The following is a 20,411-nucleotide window of genomic DNA, read 5'->3' on the forward strand; positions in this document are numbered from 1 at the left end:
CAGATGAGGCTGAGGGGATCTGAGAAGATCCATAAGAAGAGTGTCATACAGAGGGCTTGTGATCTGGCTTAGAAAGCAAAATACAAACACAAGGAAGAAGAAACACTGACCTCCACGGGAGTTTCAACATAGTTCGGGTGGAGGGGTGAGCATGGTGTGGAGTAGATGAGGGGCTTTCAAGAAAAGGTATGACAGAACCTTTTGCAGGTCTTGCAGGTCATGCAGACATGAGACTGGTGGAAAGGGGAAGGTGTTCCAGGTGGTCATTGGCAGTGTCAAGAAGAACCCAGTTGTGGGAGTGCATGAGTTTATTTAGGGGCTTGAACACAGACAAGTTTGCAGCTGGTTTGTGGGGAGGAATAATAAAAGAATTTTAGTAGTAATAGGTAACTTTTATTGAGCCCGTATTGTATGCCTGACACCATTCTGAGCTCTTACATGAATTACCTTATTTAAACCTCACAATTACTCCTTAAGGAGACAAGGCCAGTATTTGGGGGTATTTTGAATAACCATCCAGAGAGTTGGGTCTTTACCATTGCCACACTGGCACTGGAATAGTTGTGGACCCCATGAAGACAGGGCCAATTTCTTGCTAACGTTTACATGCTTCGTTCTTTATATAAAGCCTGGCAAATGGAAAAGTATCCATGATATCACTGAATGTTACTAATAGCTATCCCTAACAATGCCCTCAGTGTGTACCAGGCACTGCTGAAAGTGCTTGACATGGAAGAAGTTATTTAATCCTCACATAATCCTGTAAGGTAGGCACTAGTATTATACCCATTTTACAGATGAGAAAGTTGAGACACAGAGATGTTAAGTGACTTGTCCAAAATAACAGAGAAAGAGGGGGCCAACACTAGGCTTTGGACCCACATACTCTGGCTTTAGAGTCCATACATTTAATTAGTTTGCCACATGGCCTCTCAAAAGCCGTTTAAGAGAAAAATTTGGAAATTCTATTGGAAATTAAGTGGTGAGGAAGGTTTTCAGCCTGGGTGGGTGGGAAGACAGGTGAACGGTTGTTTTAGGGGGTAAGCGGATGCGCTTCATTGGGTCACCTATGGTCTCTCTGTTTCCTCCAGAGAGAAGGCATATGCTTCAGGCCTCAAGGATCAGCAGACGTGCAGCTCTGAACATCAGTAGGTGGTTTGTGTGTATATGTTTTCTCTTTTTTTCTCTACAGTGTATTTACACTCAAGATTGAGATAAACATCCATTTGCTTTAACACATGTGAAAATACCTTAGCAACTTCCTGCGGCTCTGGTCTGTTGCTAAGCAGTGACCCTACTGCTACCATGGCAACATCAGAGACTCGGGACTGCTGCTGGTACCAGCCTCCTGTTCCTGACAAGACTTTGGGAAACTATTAGCAGGGCCTTAGGAGCACATTTGCTCTTGGGAGGAAGCCTTGCTATATTGCTCTTTGGCACTGAGGGAAGCTATCTGGGGAGAGGAGCCCACCAGTGCTTGGCTGACAAGACCTTAGTCACGTCTGCTGTGGCTTCACCTTTGCTGCCATCTTATCACTAGGGGAGCCCTGCGGAGTGGGGTGGAGTTCAGGATGGATTCTCAGGAAGTTATAGGGAGCTCTTTATCAATTCTGTTCCTGAGAAGGACCCACTTCAGGTACCTCCATCCAGCAGAGAGGAGCTATGGTATACCTTCGGGTATGATCAGGTGAGATGAGTATGTCCGTCAGGGTCCTGGGTAGAAACAGGATTTGCTCAGAGGTTTAGGAGACTTCAGTGAAGGAACTGCTTACAGCAGTGTGGGCAGAACTAGGGGAACAGGTAGGTGATGGGTAGTGATGCACCTGAAACCACCCCAAGCACTGAAGGGACAAGAGGAGGAAATGGCTTTACAGAAATGATATTCCAGTTTTAAAGCTGGTACCGTGGAGCTGGGGCCACTCAGCAGAAGAGACAGTATGGGATACAAATATTGCAAGAGATACAGCTCTGAGGAGAAAGGACGAGAGTGAACAGCTGAAACTCCTCTGTCATCCTTTGATCTTTGCCATTGTGTCCCATTAGCCAGACGGAACTGGAAACAGGCCATAAGGTAGCCCAGGTATTGTAGTCTGTGAGGGTATCAGCCTCTTGAGTACAGAGCAGAGAAGGGGAATAATGAATTTGGTGGGTGTGTATGAGCTATAAATGTGGGGCAGGGAAACAGGCTAACTAGCATGTCTGGGTTAACTTGACTGGGAGCAGGCAGGCTGGGAGGAACAGAAACTCCAACAAGGTCTCCCTGTGGGGTAGGATGAGACCCTAAGAGCAGAGCCAGCCACAGACACTGGAAGGAGCCATGTTTAACAGGAGGCACAGCATCTGGGGTAATGAGTAGTCAACATGATGGAAGCCCTACATCCCACTGTCTGAAATGACCCTATAATAACATTCTCCCTGACCCACAGGCAAGGCTGAGGGAGCTTTATAGGAAGTGTCCAGCCTCTGGGTTGCACGTCTGAATCATATCCCTTTAGGTTCTCCTAAACTTTCCTGTTACCTCCTCCACTTGGCCTTTCATTGCTCTCAATCTGGCTGTCATTTCTCAGCCCGGTTACCTTGGATGGACAAAGTTTAGACCAGAGCAGCATCAGCACTACCTGGGAATTTATTAGAAGTGCATATTTGCAAGGCCGCAGCTCAGACCTGCTTAATCAGAGACATTTGTGTTAGGGTCCAACAATCTGTGTTTTAGCACTCTCTCCAAGTGATTCTGCTACACTCTGAAGTTATGAAACAGCTTCAACACCCAAACACTGAAGTTTGAGAGCTAGTGATTTGGACTATGTGATTAGCTTGCAACCCCCCATTTAACCTGAATGATATTCTTACTGTCTTCCCTGGCTCATTGTTTTGCAGCCTCCAGCTAGCTCCACACATTCTTATGTTCTGTTCTAGCTTGGAGAATTCCCACCAGGGGTCAGAGACTTGGGCACCCATTTGCCTGAGAAGAAAGCTTGGAGAGAAGTAATCTAGGGAATTATGGTCATGAGCAATTCACGTGCATGGCCATAGGTAGTTATCCATTGGGGAATTGGGGTTCAGAGGTAGGACACTCTGAATTAGCAAGGGCAAGCAGATGAGCTCGAGCATAGGGTGTGAAGAGAGGCAGTCCTTCACAGATCTCTCCCATTTCTGCACATCCTGGAGACAAGCACCAAGTTCCTTTGGCTCTGAACTATCTTTTCAAGGGTGTTTGTATAGTGAACAGCGTGGAAAATAGAGATTGTATTTCTTTCTGGAGCAAAGAGCATTCATAGCTATTGACCCTTATAAAGATTTAAATTTCCTAAGTTCGGGGTTTCTATCTTCTAATACAACCCACTGTGTGTGCAAATGCCATCTGGCCCTCTTTATGTTGCCTTGTAGATACTGGGTCCTAGGGAACGGGTGCAAAAAATAATGATACACTGGCTGCTGCAATTACTGTAAGTAGTAAACTGCCTCTTGTCTCTGACCCAGGAGTCTCATGTCTTCTATGAGTAATCATGAAAATATTGCAGGCTAACTTGTTACCTTGTAAGTATTATAAAATATCAGGCTCTTCTCAGTTCTTGACAGGCACAAGGTAGGCCTGAGCCTCAAGAAAGAAGGGGCTGGACAAGCAGCAAAGATGACCGAGAGACCTAACCTGAGTCAGGGTTAGTGCTAGGGGTAGGGCAGAGCTGTGTGGGGTCACAGGGCTCCACTTGGTGGAAAAGGAGGGAAGAAGAGACCAGGATTCAAGATACCCTTTTAGGTAACAGTACCAACAAAGATAATAGACTTAATAGGCTGTGCTACTCCATTTGTGCTGCTATAATAGAATGCCATGATCTGGGTAATTTGTAAAGAATAGAAATTTATTTTCTCACAGTTCTGGAGGCTGGGAAGTCCAAGATCAAGGTGCCAGCAGGCTTGATTGTCTGGTAAGGGAGGGCTGTGTCCTCTGGTAGGGAGAAATGCTGTGTCCTAACACAGCATAGGGGCAAGAAGGGTCAAGCCTCCTCTGTCAAGCATCTTTATAAGGGCACCTAATATCATTCATGAGGGAGGAGCCCTCATGGCCTAATTGCTTCTTAAAGGCCCCACCTCTTTACACTATCACCTTGGCAACACCTGAATATTGGAAGGACACCTTCAAACCTACCTGCACATTTGAAACATCTGAAGAGCTTTAAAAAAAAAAAAAACAACTACAACTGATGCCTGGGTCCCACCTCCACAGATTCTGATCTCATTGGTAGAAGAATATGGTTGGCTACCAGCTCATCAGGTCGTCCTGAAATTCAGCTATATATGAGAACCACGGATCTCTACCAGCTGTCTCTTTTTACCCATGAGGGAACTGAGGCTCGGAGAGTTGAAGTGACTTGATAAAAGGTCTGTTTGCTTTGGATTTTACTAGGCTGAATTTCTAGATCCCCAGGCTTTGTGCCTGGCTCGAGCCCTTAGAGCCATGGATGCTGCTTTCTGTGGTTCAGAACTTAGACTTGACTCTGGCCAGAGTCTCACCTAAAACTTGACCAACAGAGGCATTCTCAGTGTAGTGCATCAATACTGCGACCCAGAGGGAAGCCTTTTGCTTTATCTAGTCAAGTAGGAGTCTGGGTTGCTAAGCAACCAGACATTCTTAGGCAGTTGTGCTGCTCTGTGGTGGTGCTTTGCATGTTAAGGCTTCTGGGGTGGTTTCTGGAGGCCCACAAGAGTTCTAAGGGGCAGCACATGGGAGCTCAGTGTGCTCTTATGTGCTCCCCATGTGTGTGCTCCCCAAAAATGGGGGTGCAAGTTCACCCCCATTTTTGCCTTACCTTCAGGGATGTTACAGTGCGGACAAAGATTCTGGTGCCTCCCAAGATTTTACACAAGCCAGCACTTTGTTGTTTTTCTCACTTCTTGGCCAGAAGATTATCTTGGAAATAATTTCAAACTCACAGAAAAGTTACAAGAATAAGAACAGTACAAAGTGTACCCTGATTCCTCTATTTTTAACATTTAATCCATTTGCTTTATGATTTGTCATCTCTTTTTCTCTTTCTCTGTCTCTCTTTGCATGTGTGTGATTTTTTTTTTTTTTTTTTTTTTTTTTTTTTTTTTTTTTTTGAGATGAAGTATTGCTCTGTTGCCCAGGCTAGAGTACAGTAGCACGATCTCGGCTCACTGCAACCTCAACCTCCAGGGTTCAAATGATTCTTATGCCTCAGCCTCCCCAGTAGCTGGGATTATAGGCACAAGCCACCAAACCCGGCTAATTTTTGTATTTTTAGTTGAGATGGTATTTCAGCATGTTGACCAGGCTGGTCTCAAACTCCTGACCTCAAGTGATCTGCCCGCCTCAACCTCCCAAAGTGTTGGGATTACAGGCGTGAGCCACTGTGCCTGACCAGCTAAAATTATGCATTCTTTAACCACATAAAAATAAGTTGTATATATTGTGGTCCTTTACCCTGAAATATTTCAGTGTAATTGTCCTAAAAGAGGGGGTATTCTTTTTCTTGTTCTCTTACAGAACCACCTGTGTAACCATAGGTTAGTTATCAACTTCAGTAAGCTTAGTATTAATATAACATCTTTAATCCATTTTCTGTATTCCAATTTTGTCAGTTAACCCTATAATGATCTTTGGAACACTTTTTCCTACCAATGCAGGATGCAAACTTGGGATAATGTATTAAATTTTATCGTCTTGTTTCTTTAGTCTCCTTTAATCTGAAATATTCCCATAGCCTTTCCTGTTGGGTTTATATTTGCTTTGTCATTGTGGATTTGGGCTATGCGTTCCAGGTCAGAATGCTACCTAAGTGATGCTGTGCTGTTCTCAGGCTTTTACATCTAGAGTCACACAATGTCAATCTGCCCCTTCTTCATTTTGATCAACTGGTCAAGGTGTTGTTCAATTTCCCCACCATATAGTTACTATTTTATTCTTTGCAACGAATAAGCAATTTAAGACCATATAAGCATCTAAACTTCCCCCTGGATTTAGCATCCTATTGATAATTCTTGCCTGAACCAATCTTTACTCTGAAGGTTTCATAATGATTTCCCAACTCCAACATCCTGAGAGCTCGTATTAATAAACTATGAAAGAGGCCTCCTGGCAAGATTCATTTTTGACTTTGGGAGGCAATTCAAGGCTGCTGAAAAGGCACCCCTGTTTCTTTGTCTCCAGGAAGGGGCTGCACGTAGTGTCTGCCCATGATGTTCACTCCCTCCGAGCATGCTGCACCTGCCTGATTTGAGTTTTAAATCTTTGCTTGGATATATGTTTTAATCTTTATGTTACACAGGGTTCCGAATAGTGAATTCATCTTATAATCAGTGGCATTAGCAAAGCATTTCTGTGTTTTGGGGTAATGTATTCATTTGTTTATTCATTTAGGTGGTTAAGAAGGATTTGAGAGTCTGTAATTACCATGCAGGGCACCAGGAGCTGGGCAGAGTAGTGAATAAGACAGGCATGGAGCCTATCATCAAGAGGCTTAAAGTCTAGTGGGGAAGACAGACATTGTGCAAGTAATTGATAGTACACTAAATTTTGCAACAGGGCAAGTAGATTGCCTTCTGAACATGTATCAGCAGAAGCTAACCTAATCTGGGGGCAGGGCAAACCCTTCCCGAGGAAATGAAATGATGAGTTATAATGATATGGGCAGAAGTGGGTGAGGTGGGAGCAGCAAGTACAAACTCCCAGAAGCGACAGAGCATGGTGTGTGCTCCCCTCAAGATGGCTGGGTGTTGGGGCAAGGGCCGGGATGGCTCATGAGAAGACTGAGAAATGGGTCAGATCCAAATTATGGAAAGCCTTTTGAGCCTTGATAAGGATTGTGGTTTTTATTCTAGGAGCCAGGAGAAGCCTCTGAAAGATTGTAAACAGAAGAATGATCCAATTGTGTTTGTAAATTAAAAGGTCACCCTGGTTGCTTTGTGGGAAATGGATCTGAATGGATGGGAAAAGAATGAAGCCAGGTAGAAGTTGGGAAGTCAGTTAGGAGGCTGTAAAGAAGTCCAAGTGGAAGACGATGATGGCCCGGCTAGGATGGCAGCTGAATAAATGGGAGAAGGGGGAAAGTTTTCAATTCCTCTTACTTCCCACTTCTCAATAGGGATCATGGATGCTGTATGAAGCTTAAATTCCTAAGAACCGTAGACACTGTTCAAACACAAGACAGTGCCCCATTAGAGGAATGAAGCACTCAGTCTAGGTGAGAAACACATAGAATCCTTAAGAAAGAAGCTTACTTGTATTTACAAAGAATAGCCAAGCATGGACCATGGTCTTACCTGTAGTTAATGAGTTAGGTTTGCTGGGTAATAGCTCACTTGCTCCTTTCTATTTTTACAAAAGCAGATGATTCTGTTACTAAGTATTCCACAGTTTAATTTGATTTGCGTGTCCATTTGCACTTCAGAAGTATTATGGACATGGACAATTTTGGCTTCCAGACAATACAAAATTATCGTGGAATCTTCTCCCCCCAGCCCAGCATTCTTTGCTTTGTCTGCAGTTTTTATGGCACATGATATTTTCCCATTAACTTTTATTAGATCCATAATTTTTTTTATTAGCATTGAGTAATAACTGTTTTCAGTGGCCTCACTCTTCCGAGGAGTCCTCGATTAGTAGTCCGTGATACCAGTTGCTAAATTGAAGTTTCTTCTGCCAGCATTTCACCCGCAGTAAATCCAACTATTCTACCTCATCTTGCTTAAAAAGCCATGAAATTCCCAGACATTATCAGAAAAATGACCACAGTCAAAGTGCTCTAAATGGAGATGGAAATTAAGCTCTGGCCTATTTAAATCAAGATGTTTCATAGTTATGGGCTGAGAGTGAGAATTTTCAACTCAAGTGAAAACTCTCCTCACCTCTCCTCTCTGCAGGATTTCTCTTATTAGGAAGATTGTTTATTGATCCACAGTTCCCGATTGGGACTGTGTCTGATGGACAAAAGGGATTGTTTTAATATTAGCAATAGTAGCTGTTTTTCTTCCCTCATATTAAGGATGAAATGAGCATCAGGTGGGAACTTGCCCAGAGCAGAGTAGGGTATGGGGCTAGCTGCTCTTGGAGATCTGTTGTCCAGTTCAAAAATCTCTTATCTTGTGCTTTCAGTGAAGTTTCTCTTATCTAAATTTAGTGTATCTAATATTTAGTGTGCCTAGTATCAGTTCAGTTCAATTCAATTTGATAGGAGATTTTTGATATTTCTTACATTGTGGCCAGCCAAGATCCCTATATTCATTAGGATTGGTTAAACTGCAAGTGACAGAACCCCCCAAATTTCTCGCATGTAAAAGAAGTGTAGAGATTGAGAATCCAGGATTTATTGGACAAGTTACAAAGTGGTCAGGACCTAGGCTGATATCTTGCTGTTGGGACATCCTCAACATGTAGCTTTCAGCTCATGATTCAAGGTGGCTACCTGAGATCTAGCCATCTGTATTCTAACAGTAGAAAGGAAGAAGGGAAAAAGAAAGTCATGCCGCCTTCCTTTAAGGACACTTCCAGGGAGTTGCACGTGACCCTTCCACTTAAATCCATTGGCCAGAATTGACTCATGTGGGCACATCTATCTGTAAAGGAGGCTGGAAAATAAATATTATAATCCAGGCACCTTGTGCTGAGCCAAAATTTTGGGGATTCTATTACTAAGGAAGAATAGGAGAATGCATTTTGGGGGACATCTAATAGGACCTAACAACAGATATTCAAGCTATCTTCCCTAGATTTTTTAAAAGCTCCCCATTTGTTCGTGAGTATTCAGGAATCCAATTTTAAAACAGATGCTTCCTATCCTTGGAAAAATGAGGTTCAAATTTCAAAATCCAAAGACTAGAAACTGAGCAAAGAAATGCCTCTGGTATATATGTAGCTGATGACTTTGAGAAATACTAGGATACACAGCAGCTTCAAACAATTATCCATCATCCATCTATCCATCCATCAATCCTGTCAACACATTTATTGAGTACCTGCTATATGCCAGACCCTATGCTCATGGCTTAGAAAAAGCATATGATAAATAAGTTATTTCTCACACTCAAGGAACTCATGATTTGGTGGAGGAAAATGATAGGTAAATTAATAATTTCAGGTGATAAATGCTATAATAGAGATAATCATTCATTTATTTTCCCATTCAACAAATACTTTTTGAATACCTACTATGTACTAGGTGATCTTCTAGACACTGAGGATATAGAAATAAAAAGTCAGGTTCTCTACCAGAAAAATTAAAATGCAGAGTGATAAAAGGGTCTAGTGGAGGCATGGCTGGGAACAATGGGAGCTTATGGAGGGTAAGCTTACCTCTGCCTGGATGAGTCGGGAAGTGCTCTGGAGGAGATAACTGCTGAAGTAAAACATGACGGAGGAGGAGAGCTTTGCCAATACAAACTTGGGCCTTTTCCTTCTGCCCATTAAGCATTGATAGAATTACCCACCTCTCCTTTCCTGCTCATATGTAATTCAGTATGTTGTGGGTGGGTGGTATTTGATACCAATCTACACTAAAGACTGAATGATTCTGCTACCCAACTGGGTACAAAAAGGTATTTACTTCGTAAGGTTTCTTGTGTGAATGGGTAATAGGAGATATTTCCAATTTTGCTTGGTTTTAAGCAGAGTTGTGATGACAATATTTTAAATCCGTCTTGGGTCTAGAGGGCCTGACAAATGCATTTCCACCATGGCAAGGAACTGGAAACCAAAAACGATTGTGTTTCAAATGAAATGAAGAGTCTGACAAAATATGTCCTATCAATAGAATGAAATTAGTTATCTGTCAAAATGCATTTGTCCTCTAAATAACCATCCATATGTTTTATGTTTTGGTATTAAATAGACATTCATCAGTTTATCACAACAGCGCTGTCAGATACCCAGCAATTCGGAACAGAATTTTAAAGATCCTTCTAGAGCAATAAGAATTGCTCTAGGAAGAATTTTGGGGGTGGGGGGTTGTTTTTCTTATTTCTCATTTCTTTTCCATTTCTTCTTTTGATTCCTTTGGCTCCCTTCAGAGCCTGCCGTTTATTACTAAAGAGAGGCAGATTGTCTATTTAAAATCAATCCAATAATACTATGTTCCAAAGCATTACTTCCTGCCTGCAGTCCGCTCCTTCCGGAGACTGCTGTTTGCCTCCTCAGCTTTCCCTCTTCAGGTGTGGCCTGTGAAGGGGAATGCTGGGTTTGTGACCACTGGGTGCATGAGGTGTGGGCTCCCTTTGGCTCCGTAGCTCTCTTACTGAGAAGTGTGGCCCTGAATCAGGCAGAAGATGGGGAATGGGTAGGGGGGTTTGTTGGGAACTCTCCCTCTCTAGTCTGGGCCACTGTCCTTTCTGATTTGTCTGGGAAGTGGGTTATAGGCCAGCAAAAATATAGTTCCAAGGGGGCAAGCCAGAGGGCTAGTGAGTCTGCAAGCCTCAATGGTGGGCATTTCAGTCTGTTTCTGGGCACGGAACTGGCTGCTAAAACGATTACTATCTTGTGAAACATTTTGTCCGTTGAAGAAAATTCATGTAACTTTGCAGACAGAAGCACATTTTGACCAAAGCCTGAAACTATCCATTTAGATAAACCCTAGAATTAATGCTGTGGTTATTAGCGTTAGTATTTGCCAAGGACAGAAATTCGTTATAAATAAATGGTTTAGGAGTCAAACCAACCGAGGCTCCCCTGGAGGAAGGAAGAACCATGTGGAATTTAAATGACGTTTTCACGATGGACACACTGCATTTCCTGAAGCAGGGAGGAACACCGGCCTCCTCTGTTGGTCACTTCTCCTCTCAGGAGTTATACTCCCTGAGCTTAGTGCTGTTACTTAGTGCTCTGGAGTGGTGTTTTCAAACCCCGATGGAGGCAGGGTGGGAGGAGGCATGAAAGGAGACAGTAGGAAAACCAGGTCTAGACTCTCTGGGAGATCAGGTTCTAGACCTACGTTCCCAGGGGAGAAAAATAGAGAAGAATGGCCAGAGAAGAAATAGATGAATGGAAACATAACATTAATTGCCTACATTGGACTCTCTGGATCTTGGCTTCAAACTCTTCATTTCATCTCCACTCTCTGTATTTACCTGTCCCCATCCCAGCACACCTGGTCACACTGGTCAAAGCAAAGTTCCCAGCAGGACAGACCGTAGTGCTTCAAGCTCCACCAGCTTCACTGTGAACAATTTATTTCTATTTTAAGGGTCCCAAACATATAAAATTCCTAACGATGTTTGCAGCAGTATTGTAATTAGCACTTACTCATTATAGTGTCATTATTTGTTAGGGATTTGGATTTTCCAAAAGACAATACTGTTTTTTTTTGTTTTTGTTTTTGTTTTTTTAAGAAAAGTAGTTGACATTTTCATCTTTAGAACCCAATCCCCTAGCACAGTGCCTACTCTGATGCTTTGATCCTACTATTTTGACCCCACAGTTATGGCACTTTGTTAAGTGTCCAACAATGCATTTTGACACCACCAATCAAAATGAGAGCTGTTGGTACCACTACGTGATCAGAGGTTTGTTCTTGGCTTTTTCAGTGACTTGGAGAAGTAATATATATCTCGCCAAGTTTTCAGAACGACACCAAAATTTGACTTCAAAATATGGTAGACCACTCTTGGACCACAGAGTGAGCCTGCAATATCTCAGGAAGAATGTTTATAATTTTTTCATGGGTTAAATCTAAAACACTTTAGCCAAATCATAATAAACATCCATGATTGAAATAACACAAAAGAAAACTGACAGCATCTAAAACCACACATGGTTTATTAGTAGGGATCCACATGGTACAATTGAGGTATATAAAACTAGATTAAAGAAAACTGAAATTGTTCAAAATGGTGGCAAAGGAAGCTTCCTAATGGTAGAAATAATAACTAGTCATTATATGATATGGACAAAACTTAATCAAATGTTTGTTTAAAATGTTATGTGGAAAATGATTTTGATAAAATTAGTTTTGTTAAAAGAAAATATGTAAAGAAAAATGGAAATGGTTTAATAGCGACATATGTAAAACTGAGGATTTAAATGAACTGAAGGGCATGCATAACTGAAAAGAGTTGCTCTCTGGAAGTTTATCAATGTTTGTATAATTATGAATTAAATGTATGAATTGATAAACATGAAGAAAAATGTCTCCAGAGTCAGGGGTAAAACTATAGGTCAAAAGGTAGGGTAAAAACAGTAGAGGCCCCAAATTCTATATTTTCCCTTGCCTGCACTCAATAGAAATATAAGTAAGCACTCTCCTTACTATAAAAAGCATAATAAAAAAAAAAAGAAACTTTTTGCTTTTATCTCATTCTCTTTTTTTCTTTAAAAAAATGTGAATAGGCAATACAAATAGTACAAAGATATGTGGACAAAGCCAATCTCCTTCCACTTCTGACATAATCCCTTATTTCAGTCCCTAAAGGTCATTTACCAATTTGTTGTTTGTCTTTCCCAAGACAGTCAATACCTGTGTTCTTCAAACTTTTTTGTCTGTAACCCAGAATAAAAAATATGCTTCCCATTTGTCTTAGTCTGTTTTGTGTTGCTACAGCAGAATACCAGAGACTAGGTAATTTACAGAGAAAGAAACTTATTTGGCTTATAGTTCTGGAGGCTGAGAAGTCTAAGGTGGAGGGGCCACATCTGGTGAGGGCCTTCTTGCTCCCTCATCCAATGTTAGAAGGTAGACAGTGGAAGGGCAAGAGAGTGTGAGAACAAGGGAACAAGAAGGGGCCACACTCGCTTGTATAACAAGTCCACTCGAGATAATGAACCCACTCTTGTGATAATGACATTCATCCATTCATGAGGGCAGATCCCCCATGACCTAATCAACTCTTAATGTTCTCTCTCTCCACACTGTTGCATTGGGCATTAAGTTTCCAACACATGAACTTTGGAGGACACATTCAAACCATTAAAAACTCACTAGCAATTATATAACTAACAAAAGTTGCACCAAACAATACTTACCTTTACTATATATGATAAAGAAAAACATAATAAAATTAATATCAAATGATCTAATCAGTATTTAAATAAAACATATAAAAATCTTCAAATAAAATATACAGGCAGTAAGGAATGCTAGTTGCAATTTGCTAAATTGATTTTGCAAGCTATAAATGGGTTGCTACCTAACTAGGAAATCACTGATCTTCTCCATTTAAAAATATGTATTTATATACTCCGCTTAAAAAAAGAGATATTATAGAATATTATACACACTGTTCTGCATTTTTCCTTTTGCATTTAACATTTTGGAGATTGTTCCGTATTAGTACATATAGGTCTTCTTTCTTTTTCTTTTTGTTTTTTTTTTTTGAGACAGTCTCGCTCTATCACCCAGGCTGGCGTGCAGCGGCTCGATCTAGCTCACTGCAGCCTTCGCCTCCTGGGTTCAAGTGATTCTCCTACCTCAGACTCCCGAGTACCTGGGGCTACAGGCATGTGCCACCATGCCTGGCTAATTTTTGTATTTTTAGTAGAGACAGGGTTTCACCATGTTGGCCAGGCTGGTCTTGAGCTTCTGGCCTCAAGTGATCCGCTGGCCTTGGCCTCCCAAAGTCCTGGGATTACAGGCAAGAGCTAGGGTGCCTGGCCTGCTTGATTTTTTTAATGGCTACATTAGATTCCATTTTATTAATGTATAAGAATGTATATAATTAGATTCCTATTAATATGCATTCTGATTTTTTCTTTTGCTACTGTAAATAATCTGACAGTAAACATCCTTGTATACACTATCTGATAAATTTTTAGATGTGGAATTTAAGTTTTGTTTATTTTTTCATAAGTTATTGGGGTACAGGTGGTATTTGGTTACATAAGTAATTTATTTAGTGGTGATTTGTGAGATTTTGGTGCACCCATCACCCGAGCAGTATACACTGCACCATATTTGTAGTCTTTTATCACTCAGTCCCTTCACACTCTTCCCCCAAAGTCCCTAAAGTCCATTGTATCATTCTTATGCCTTTGCATCCTCATAGCTTAGCTCCCACATATCAGTGAGAACATACAATGTTTGATTTTGCATTCCTGAGTGACTTGACTTAGAATAATAGGCTCCAATCTCATCCAGGTCTGGAATTTAAAATTTTGACAGATATTGCCAAGCTGTCATCCAAAGAGGTTGTACTGTTTAGAATTCCTAAGAGCAGTGCATTAGAGTGCCTGTTTCCCTAGTACATTATCAAACTTACTGTTCTATGTCAATTTAGTAGGCAAAAAATGAAATCTCATTGTGATTTTACTTTGCATTTCCTTTAATGTGAGTGACATTGAACATCCTTTCACATGATTAAAAGTTGGTTGCATTTTTTTTTCCTGTAATGTTTTTCATTATTTTTTTCCATTGGGTATTTTCACTTTTTTTCAATTGACTTGTTTAGAACTCTACTTTTATGATGAATATTAATCCTTTGTTATATTTTTTCCTTCCTTACTGCTTGCTTATTTTTACTTGGTTTATGGTATTTTTGTTATGAAGACATTTAACGTTTTATGTTAACAAAGTTTATCCACTTTTTTCATGTCTTCTGGGTTTAGTGTTACGCTTAAAGAAGTCCTTCCTATCAAATTATGTTAAAAAATTATCTTGTGTTTTCTTCTGGTACTCTTATGATTTAGGTTTTTGCATTTCAATATTATATCCATCTGAAATTTATCTTGGTATAAAGAAATGAGGAAGGGATTCTTTTTTTTTCTTAAGATGGCCTAGCTAGTTAGCCCAAACCACATATTGAATAATTAATCTTTTTCACACTGCATTGAAAAGCTACCTCTACATAAAGCAAATTCTTATATATATTTGGGCCTACTTCTAATTTTTTGATTCACTTCTATTCCTTTGGTTATTAATTGTTATGCCAGTAGAAGACAATGTTAACTATGACTTTGTAACATATTTTAATATCTGATAGGGCTAATACCTCATGTTGTGAACTCCAGTCAACTCCAATGGGGACAGGATCAGATTCAAGAGGCCCAAGAAGAGACCCAGAGTCAGTGAGCTAGACATGGGATTTTATTGGGGACATACCTACAGGGAATTGAGCCCAGTGGCAGCGGGGTGGGCAGGAGAACCACAATCATTTGCAAAAGTCATGTAGTTTACATAGCGTTTTCACTCAGTGCCCTCCCCCTAACAACCTTCACCTGTCAACCTTCACTCAAAGCCCAAAACAAAGGGACTCATCTCCACAGGAGTGTGCTGGAGCTCAGATGTTCCTCATAGATAGGAAATGCATCTGGGGATTGGCCACTGCCTGATTCCTTAGCTGGGAACTGTGAACTGTATTCAGGTGAGTCTCATTCTCAGCGGATGCTTAAGTTATTGCTATCAGGTGCGTTTACCATATACCACCCCTGCCCTCCAGTCTACCAGGCTGCTACTCTACCAGGAATATTGTGGCCCTTCTTGCATTTTATTTTTTTATTTGAAATTCACAGTCTGATATGGTTTGGCTATGTCCTCACCCAAAATCTTATCTGGAATTATAATCCCTATAATCCCCATAATCCCTATGTGTCCAGGGAGAGACCAGGTGGAGGTAATTGAATCACGGGGGCCGGTTCCCTCTTTCTGTTCTCATGATAGTGAGTTCTCACGAGATCTGATGGTTTTAGAAGTGTGTGGTAGTTCCTCCTTTGTTCCTGCTCCTTCCTGCCACCTTGAGAAGAAGATGACTTTCTTCCCTTTCACCTTTGGCCATGATTGTAAGTTTCCTGAGGCCTCCCGAGCCGTGCTGAGTGGTGAGTCAATTAAACCTCTTTTCTTTATAAATTACTCAGTCTTGGGTAGTATCTTTATAGCAGTATGAAAACTGACTAATACACAGTTTACCTGAGGACTCTACCCTACCTTTTACTCCTTCCCCAGTTGTTTTGGTATTGATCATGTTGAGTTTACAGGTTAATGCAGGAAAATGAACATTTTTGTAAGGAGTCTTTCTCTCCAAGAAGAGGGACTGTATTTCTGTTTATTTAAATCTTTTATTTTCCTTTACATGGTTATTTAAGTTCACTTCATATAGAGCTTACATATTGCTTGTTAAGTTTTTTTGAAATATATTTTCTTTGGATTGTAATTCTAAATGGGACCTTTTCTTCCATTATATTTTCTGATTGGTATCTATTTCTAGATAAGCTATTGAATTTTGTATATTAATTTTGTAAGCAGTTATTACAATCTTATTGCTTGGTTACTTTTTAAGTGGATTCTCTTTGGTTTCCTAAATATACAATTATAATATTGGAAAGTTACAATAATTTCTCTCCTTCTGTCCAACTTTAATCTTCTGTTTCTTGTGGTTTCAAAAAGGCAGCAAAATTATGGGGTTTTATTATAAGATGTTTTTCCAGCCTGACTTGAAGAATGATCAGGCATCTGTATCAGGAGTCTTGACTGCCGAACCCCTAGTAAGACATGGTAGAAAGAAGATGTTATAAGAAAGGCCTTTGGCTCCAAACTGCTGGGTTCAAATACTAGCTCCACCATTTGTGAGCTGTGTGACCTTAGGCAAGTTATGTAAACTTTCTGTGGCTCAGTTTATTAATTTATAAAATAATAGGATCTACCTCATAGGATGTTATGAGGATTAAACAAGTCAATGTGAAAGTACTTAGTGAAAGTACTTACGTGAAAGTACTTAGTAGTGTCATTGGCATATGGAAAGCTGGAAAGCATTAAAGTGTTGGTTAATATTGTCAATAGAACTAATAGTCATAGATACTCTGGCAAAGTTTAACTCTACAAAAATCTATAAAATATTTACTAGATCCTTAAACCTTTAAGAATCGCCAAACTCCTCAGCATTTTTCCTTAATTAAAACTGGTTCTCTATAAGGAATCTGATAAGCTTGATAAACTTATTTACATTAAGGCATACATGACCTCTAGATCTTAAAATAGTGTCCTTCTTTTTATGGAGACTTTTCTTGGACTGGAGGCAAAGCCTGAAGAAACGAAGCATTCCAGAGGGACCAGCTCCCCCTGAGAAGCCAGTTGACATCAGAGGTTTGGTGATCATTCTGTAATTCAACAGCTGTTAATGACCAGGTGCACCAAATGACACAAAGATAGTAAGACTGTTTCCTGCATTGAGGAACACAGTCCAATACATGAGATAGATGCTCATACAACTAACATTTGCTTTGCAGGTGTCTCAGTTTGTTTTAGACACTTTGGGAGGACCAGCTCAACAAACCATTAGGGATCTCTTTGTATGAGGCAACAAACTGTCTGAGGGTTTCACCCTATGGCAAGAGTTTGAGGTATGAGAACATGATTCCAGGGAAGAGGTGAGGAATAATTTCAGTGTCTGCCACTCAACAATCACAGATACCATTTATTGAGCTCTTGTTACGGACTAGATCCTTTAGCGATGTTATTACCTCCTTTAATCCTCTAAACCCCCCAGAAGAATGCCTTCGGGGCTTCATTTAGCAGTTAAGAAAACAAAAGTCCAATGCGCTGAAATCCTTGACAAGGCTAACCAAGTGGTAAATGGCAGAACTGGGATTTGAACTGCTGACTGTCTATCATGTTACCATGCTTCATTCTGTTGTCTTCTAACTTAGTTCACATGGGCTTATGCCAGATTTCTAAGTGAGGGGGCTGTACTAGTGGGGGAGTAAGAACTGGAAATGCTCATTGGCTCAAATCTGAGACATCAATGCTTAATTCTACTTTGTAGCTCATGTTGAGTTAGCCTGCTAAGGTTATGTAGGTTGTTCACTGCATAAGGGCACCTAGCTGAAGGGGCTGAAATCCAGCCTGAGCTGCACTTGACAAGGGCAATTTGGTGGGAGCTGCATGCATGAGAAAGGGCACACCTCTTTCCAGTTCCTACCATGGTGATGTCTGGAATAACTGCAGCCCTGACTCAGAAAGCAGCACACCTAGGGGTTATTACTACTTTCCTCACTTGGGGTGGCCACTGGAGCACAGAAATGACACATTGCCGAGGGCAGTGGACCAAATAGCTTTCAGGTATGTCTAGGGATGACTGTTCTGCCCCAGGCTCTGTAAATGAATTCGTTGGTTCATGAATCCCTGCTTCTGGCATTCTCACTCAAACTCCCCCCTCTCCCTCCCCACAACAGGTTAGGAGTAAATTCAAGGCTGTGATCTTACCCAGGAAACATGGGAAATAAACCAGAGAAAGCTGCTGAGTGATGTTGTTGAGTGGTTGTGGGGGACATGCAAGTTATATTCCCATCCTTAGAATAAACCCAATGATGTGGGAGGGCAGAGGAGGGGAGCTTGCCCAGAGGAGGTGACAGGAGAGCTTGGCCTTGAAGGGTAGGAAGGTGTCTCCTAGGCAGAAAAGGAGTGGCTGGCATGGGCACCTTCAGGGGCAGGAGGGGAGGTGGTGAAATGGACCAGCAAACCACCTCGTTTTTTCAGAGAAAGTCCAGTGGTAGGTAGCCTGGCCTCAAGCAAATGTCTTGCTTCCACCTGCCCTGGGGCAGAGGCTGGGAGATGTGGGAGAGCAGCCCACTTGGCTCAGAGGGCAGCCTGCCCTGCAGACAGAGCCCTGGTGACTGGCTTTCAGGCCCAGCGTGGGAAGGCCCCGGGAGGTACATGAGGAAGTGGGGACATTAGCATGAGAGCAGGAAACGTTTCATTCACAGACGCTGTGGATAAATCCCAAAGAGAGAGCTGGCAGAAGAGGGAGCTTTTTTAAGTTTAAAGAAAAAAAAATAATAATAAAAGGTCCGTAAATCAGAAGGCTCTGACAAGCTGCCCAGGAAATACGCAATTACAGAGCAATCAGCCAGTGCAGAGATCTCAGCATAGCCTATTGTGTGTACCTCTGCTGCTCCGGAGGACAAAAGGAACCAGAACGGCTGGGGATCAAGGCGGACACGCCCACCCCTGGTGGGAGGCGGAGGCAGCCACCGCGTGCAGGAAGGGTCTCCCAGGTGGCCGGACAACCACCAGGGGCGTGTAGGGACAAGGTGCCCTGGGTTCGCCGAGTCAGCCTGGCCAGGGGTAGACACCTTCCTGAAAGGCAAAGGTTACGTAGATAACGGGGAAGGTGTGTGTTTTGAGGTGGGGGACCCCATGCAGCCAGGTCAGAGCTGCAGGACAGGGCGTCTGCCCCACGGTCAGAGCACTGCCGTGTTACCCGCTCAGGGCTGGGGATTTTTTGGTGTGACTTTGAAAGCCCCGTGCACCGCCTTTTAAGGTGACCTGCAACTTTGCTGTTCCTCTCTGAATCCTGATCCCTACTTATGGTTACATTAGAAAACTGTTTACAAAAGAAAAAGGAGCCGTGTTGGCTCCTTTTGTCCTCATGGTACCCCGAGGAAAAAGAAAACCGTCGAAGCTAGAGTTCAACAGAGGTGGCTTACATTAGATTTAGGTACACAGAAAAGTTGCGGAGATAGCACAGAGTTCCCATATAGCCCCCACCATTTCTATTAATATCCTTATATGGTACATTTGTCACAATTAATGAACCAATACTGGTATGTTATTTTTAACCAAAACCCATACTTGATTGAGATTTTTTAAAAGTTTTAACCTAAAGTCCTTTTTCTGTTCCCCTATTTCTGATCACATGTTTCATTTAGTCATCACGTCTCCTTAGGCTCTTCTTGGCTGTGCCAGTTTCTCAGACTTTCCTTGTTTTCAGTGACCTTGACAGTTTTGAGGAGTAAGGGCCAGGTATTTTGTAGGTTGTCCCCAACTGGTGTTTGTCTGATGTTTGTCTTGTGATTAGATTGGGGATATGGGTTTTTAGGAGGAAGACCTCAAAGGTAAAACACCATTTTCATCACATCATATCAAGGGTGCATACTGTCAACATGACTTATCACTGGTGATGTTGATCTTGATTGCCTGTGTGAGATAATGTTTGGTAGGTTACTTTTATAGAAGGGGTTACTTCAAGCCCTCATTCTCTTTCCAAACTGTACTCTTTGAAAGGAAGTCACTGTGTGGAGCCCACACTTAAAGATGAAGGAGTTATGCTCTGCTTTCTTGAGTGTGGAGTATTTACATAAACTACTTGGAATTCTTCTTATCCTCCATTTACTTATATCACCATGGACTCATGGATATTTATTTTATGCTGTAGGTTATAATCCAATACTACAGTATTTTCTTGCTCAAATCGTTCCAGCTTTGGTCATTGGATTTTACTTTATTTTTAATTGGTAGTTTGTTTTCTTACTGAGTTTGAAGACTTCTTTGTATATTTTCAATACAAATCATTTATCAGATATGTTTTACAAATATTTTCTCCAAGTCTGTCGTTTGTTTTCTTTCTCTTAACAGTGTCTTTCATAAAGCAGATTTTTAATTTTAATAAAGTCAAACCTAAACATTTTTTTCTTTCATTGTTCTTTTGATGTTTCTAAAAACTCATAATTAAATCCAATGTTACATAGATTTTCTCCTTTA

At 41.3% G+C, this 20,411-nt stretch overlaps 1 long non-coding RNA gene across 1 annotated transcript; it reads left to right on the forward strand.

Annotated features, from left to right (window-relative positions):
* Positions 1 to 5: 5 nt before the first annotated feature.
* On the forward strand, positions 6 to 11,559 carry LOC141408519 (uncharacterized). The gene is made up of 3 exons (XR_012423702.1): positions 6 to 145; positions 1,092 to 1,148; positions 11,427 to 11,559. It is a non-coding gene; the product is annotated as an uncharacterized lncRNA (long non-coding RNA).
* The last annotated feature ends 8,852 nt before the right edge of the window (positions 11,560 to 20,411 follow it).

The sequence above is a fragment of the Macaca fascicularis genome, chromosome 14 (genome assembly GCF_037993035.2).
Source record: "Macaca fascicularis isolate 582-1 chromosome 14, T2T-MFA8v1.1".
Taxonomy (NCBI): Eukaryota; Metazoa; Chordata; class Mammalia; order Primates; family Cercopithecidae; genus Macaca; species Macaca fascicularis.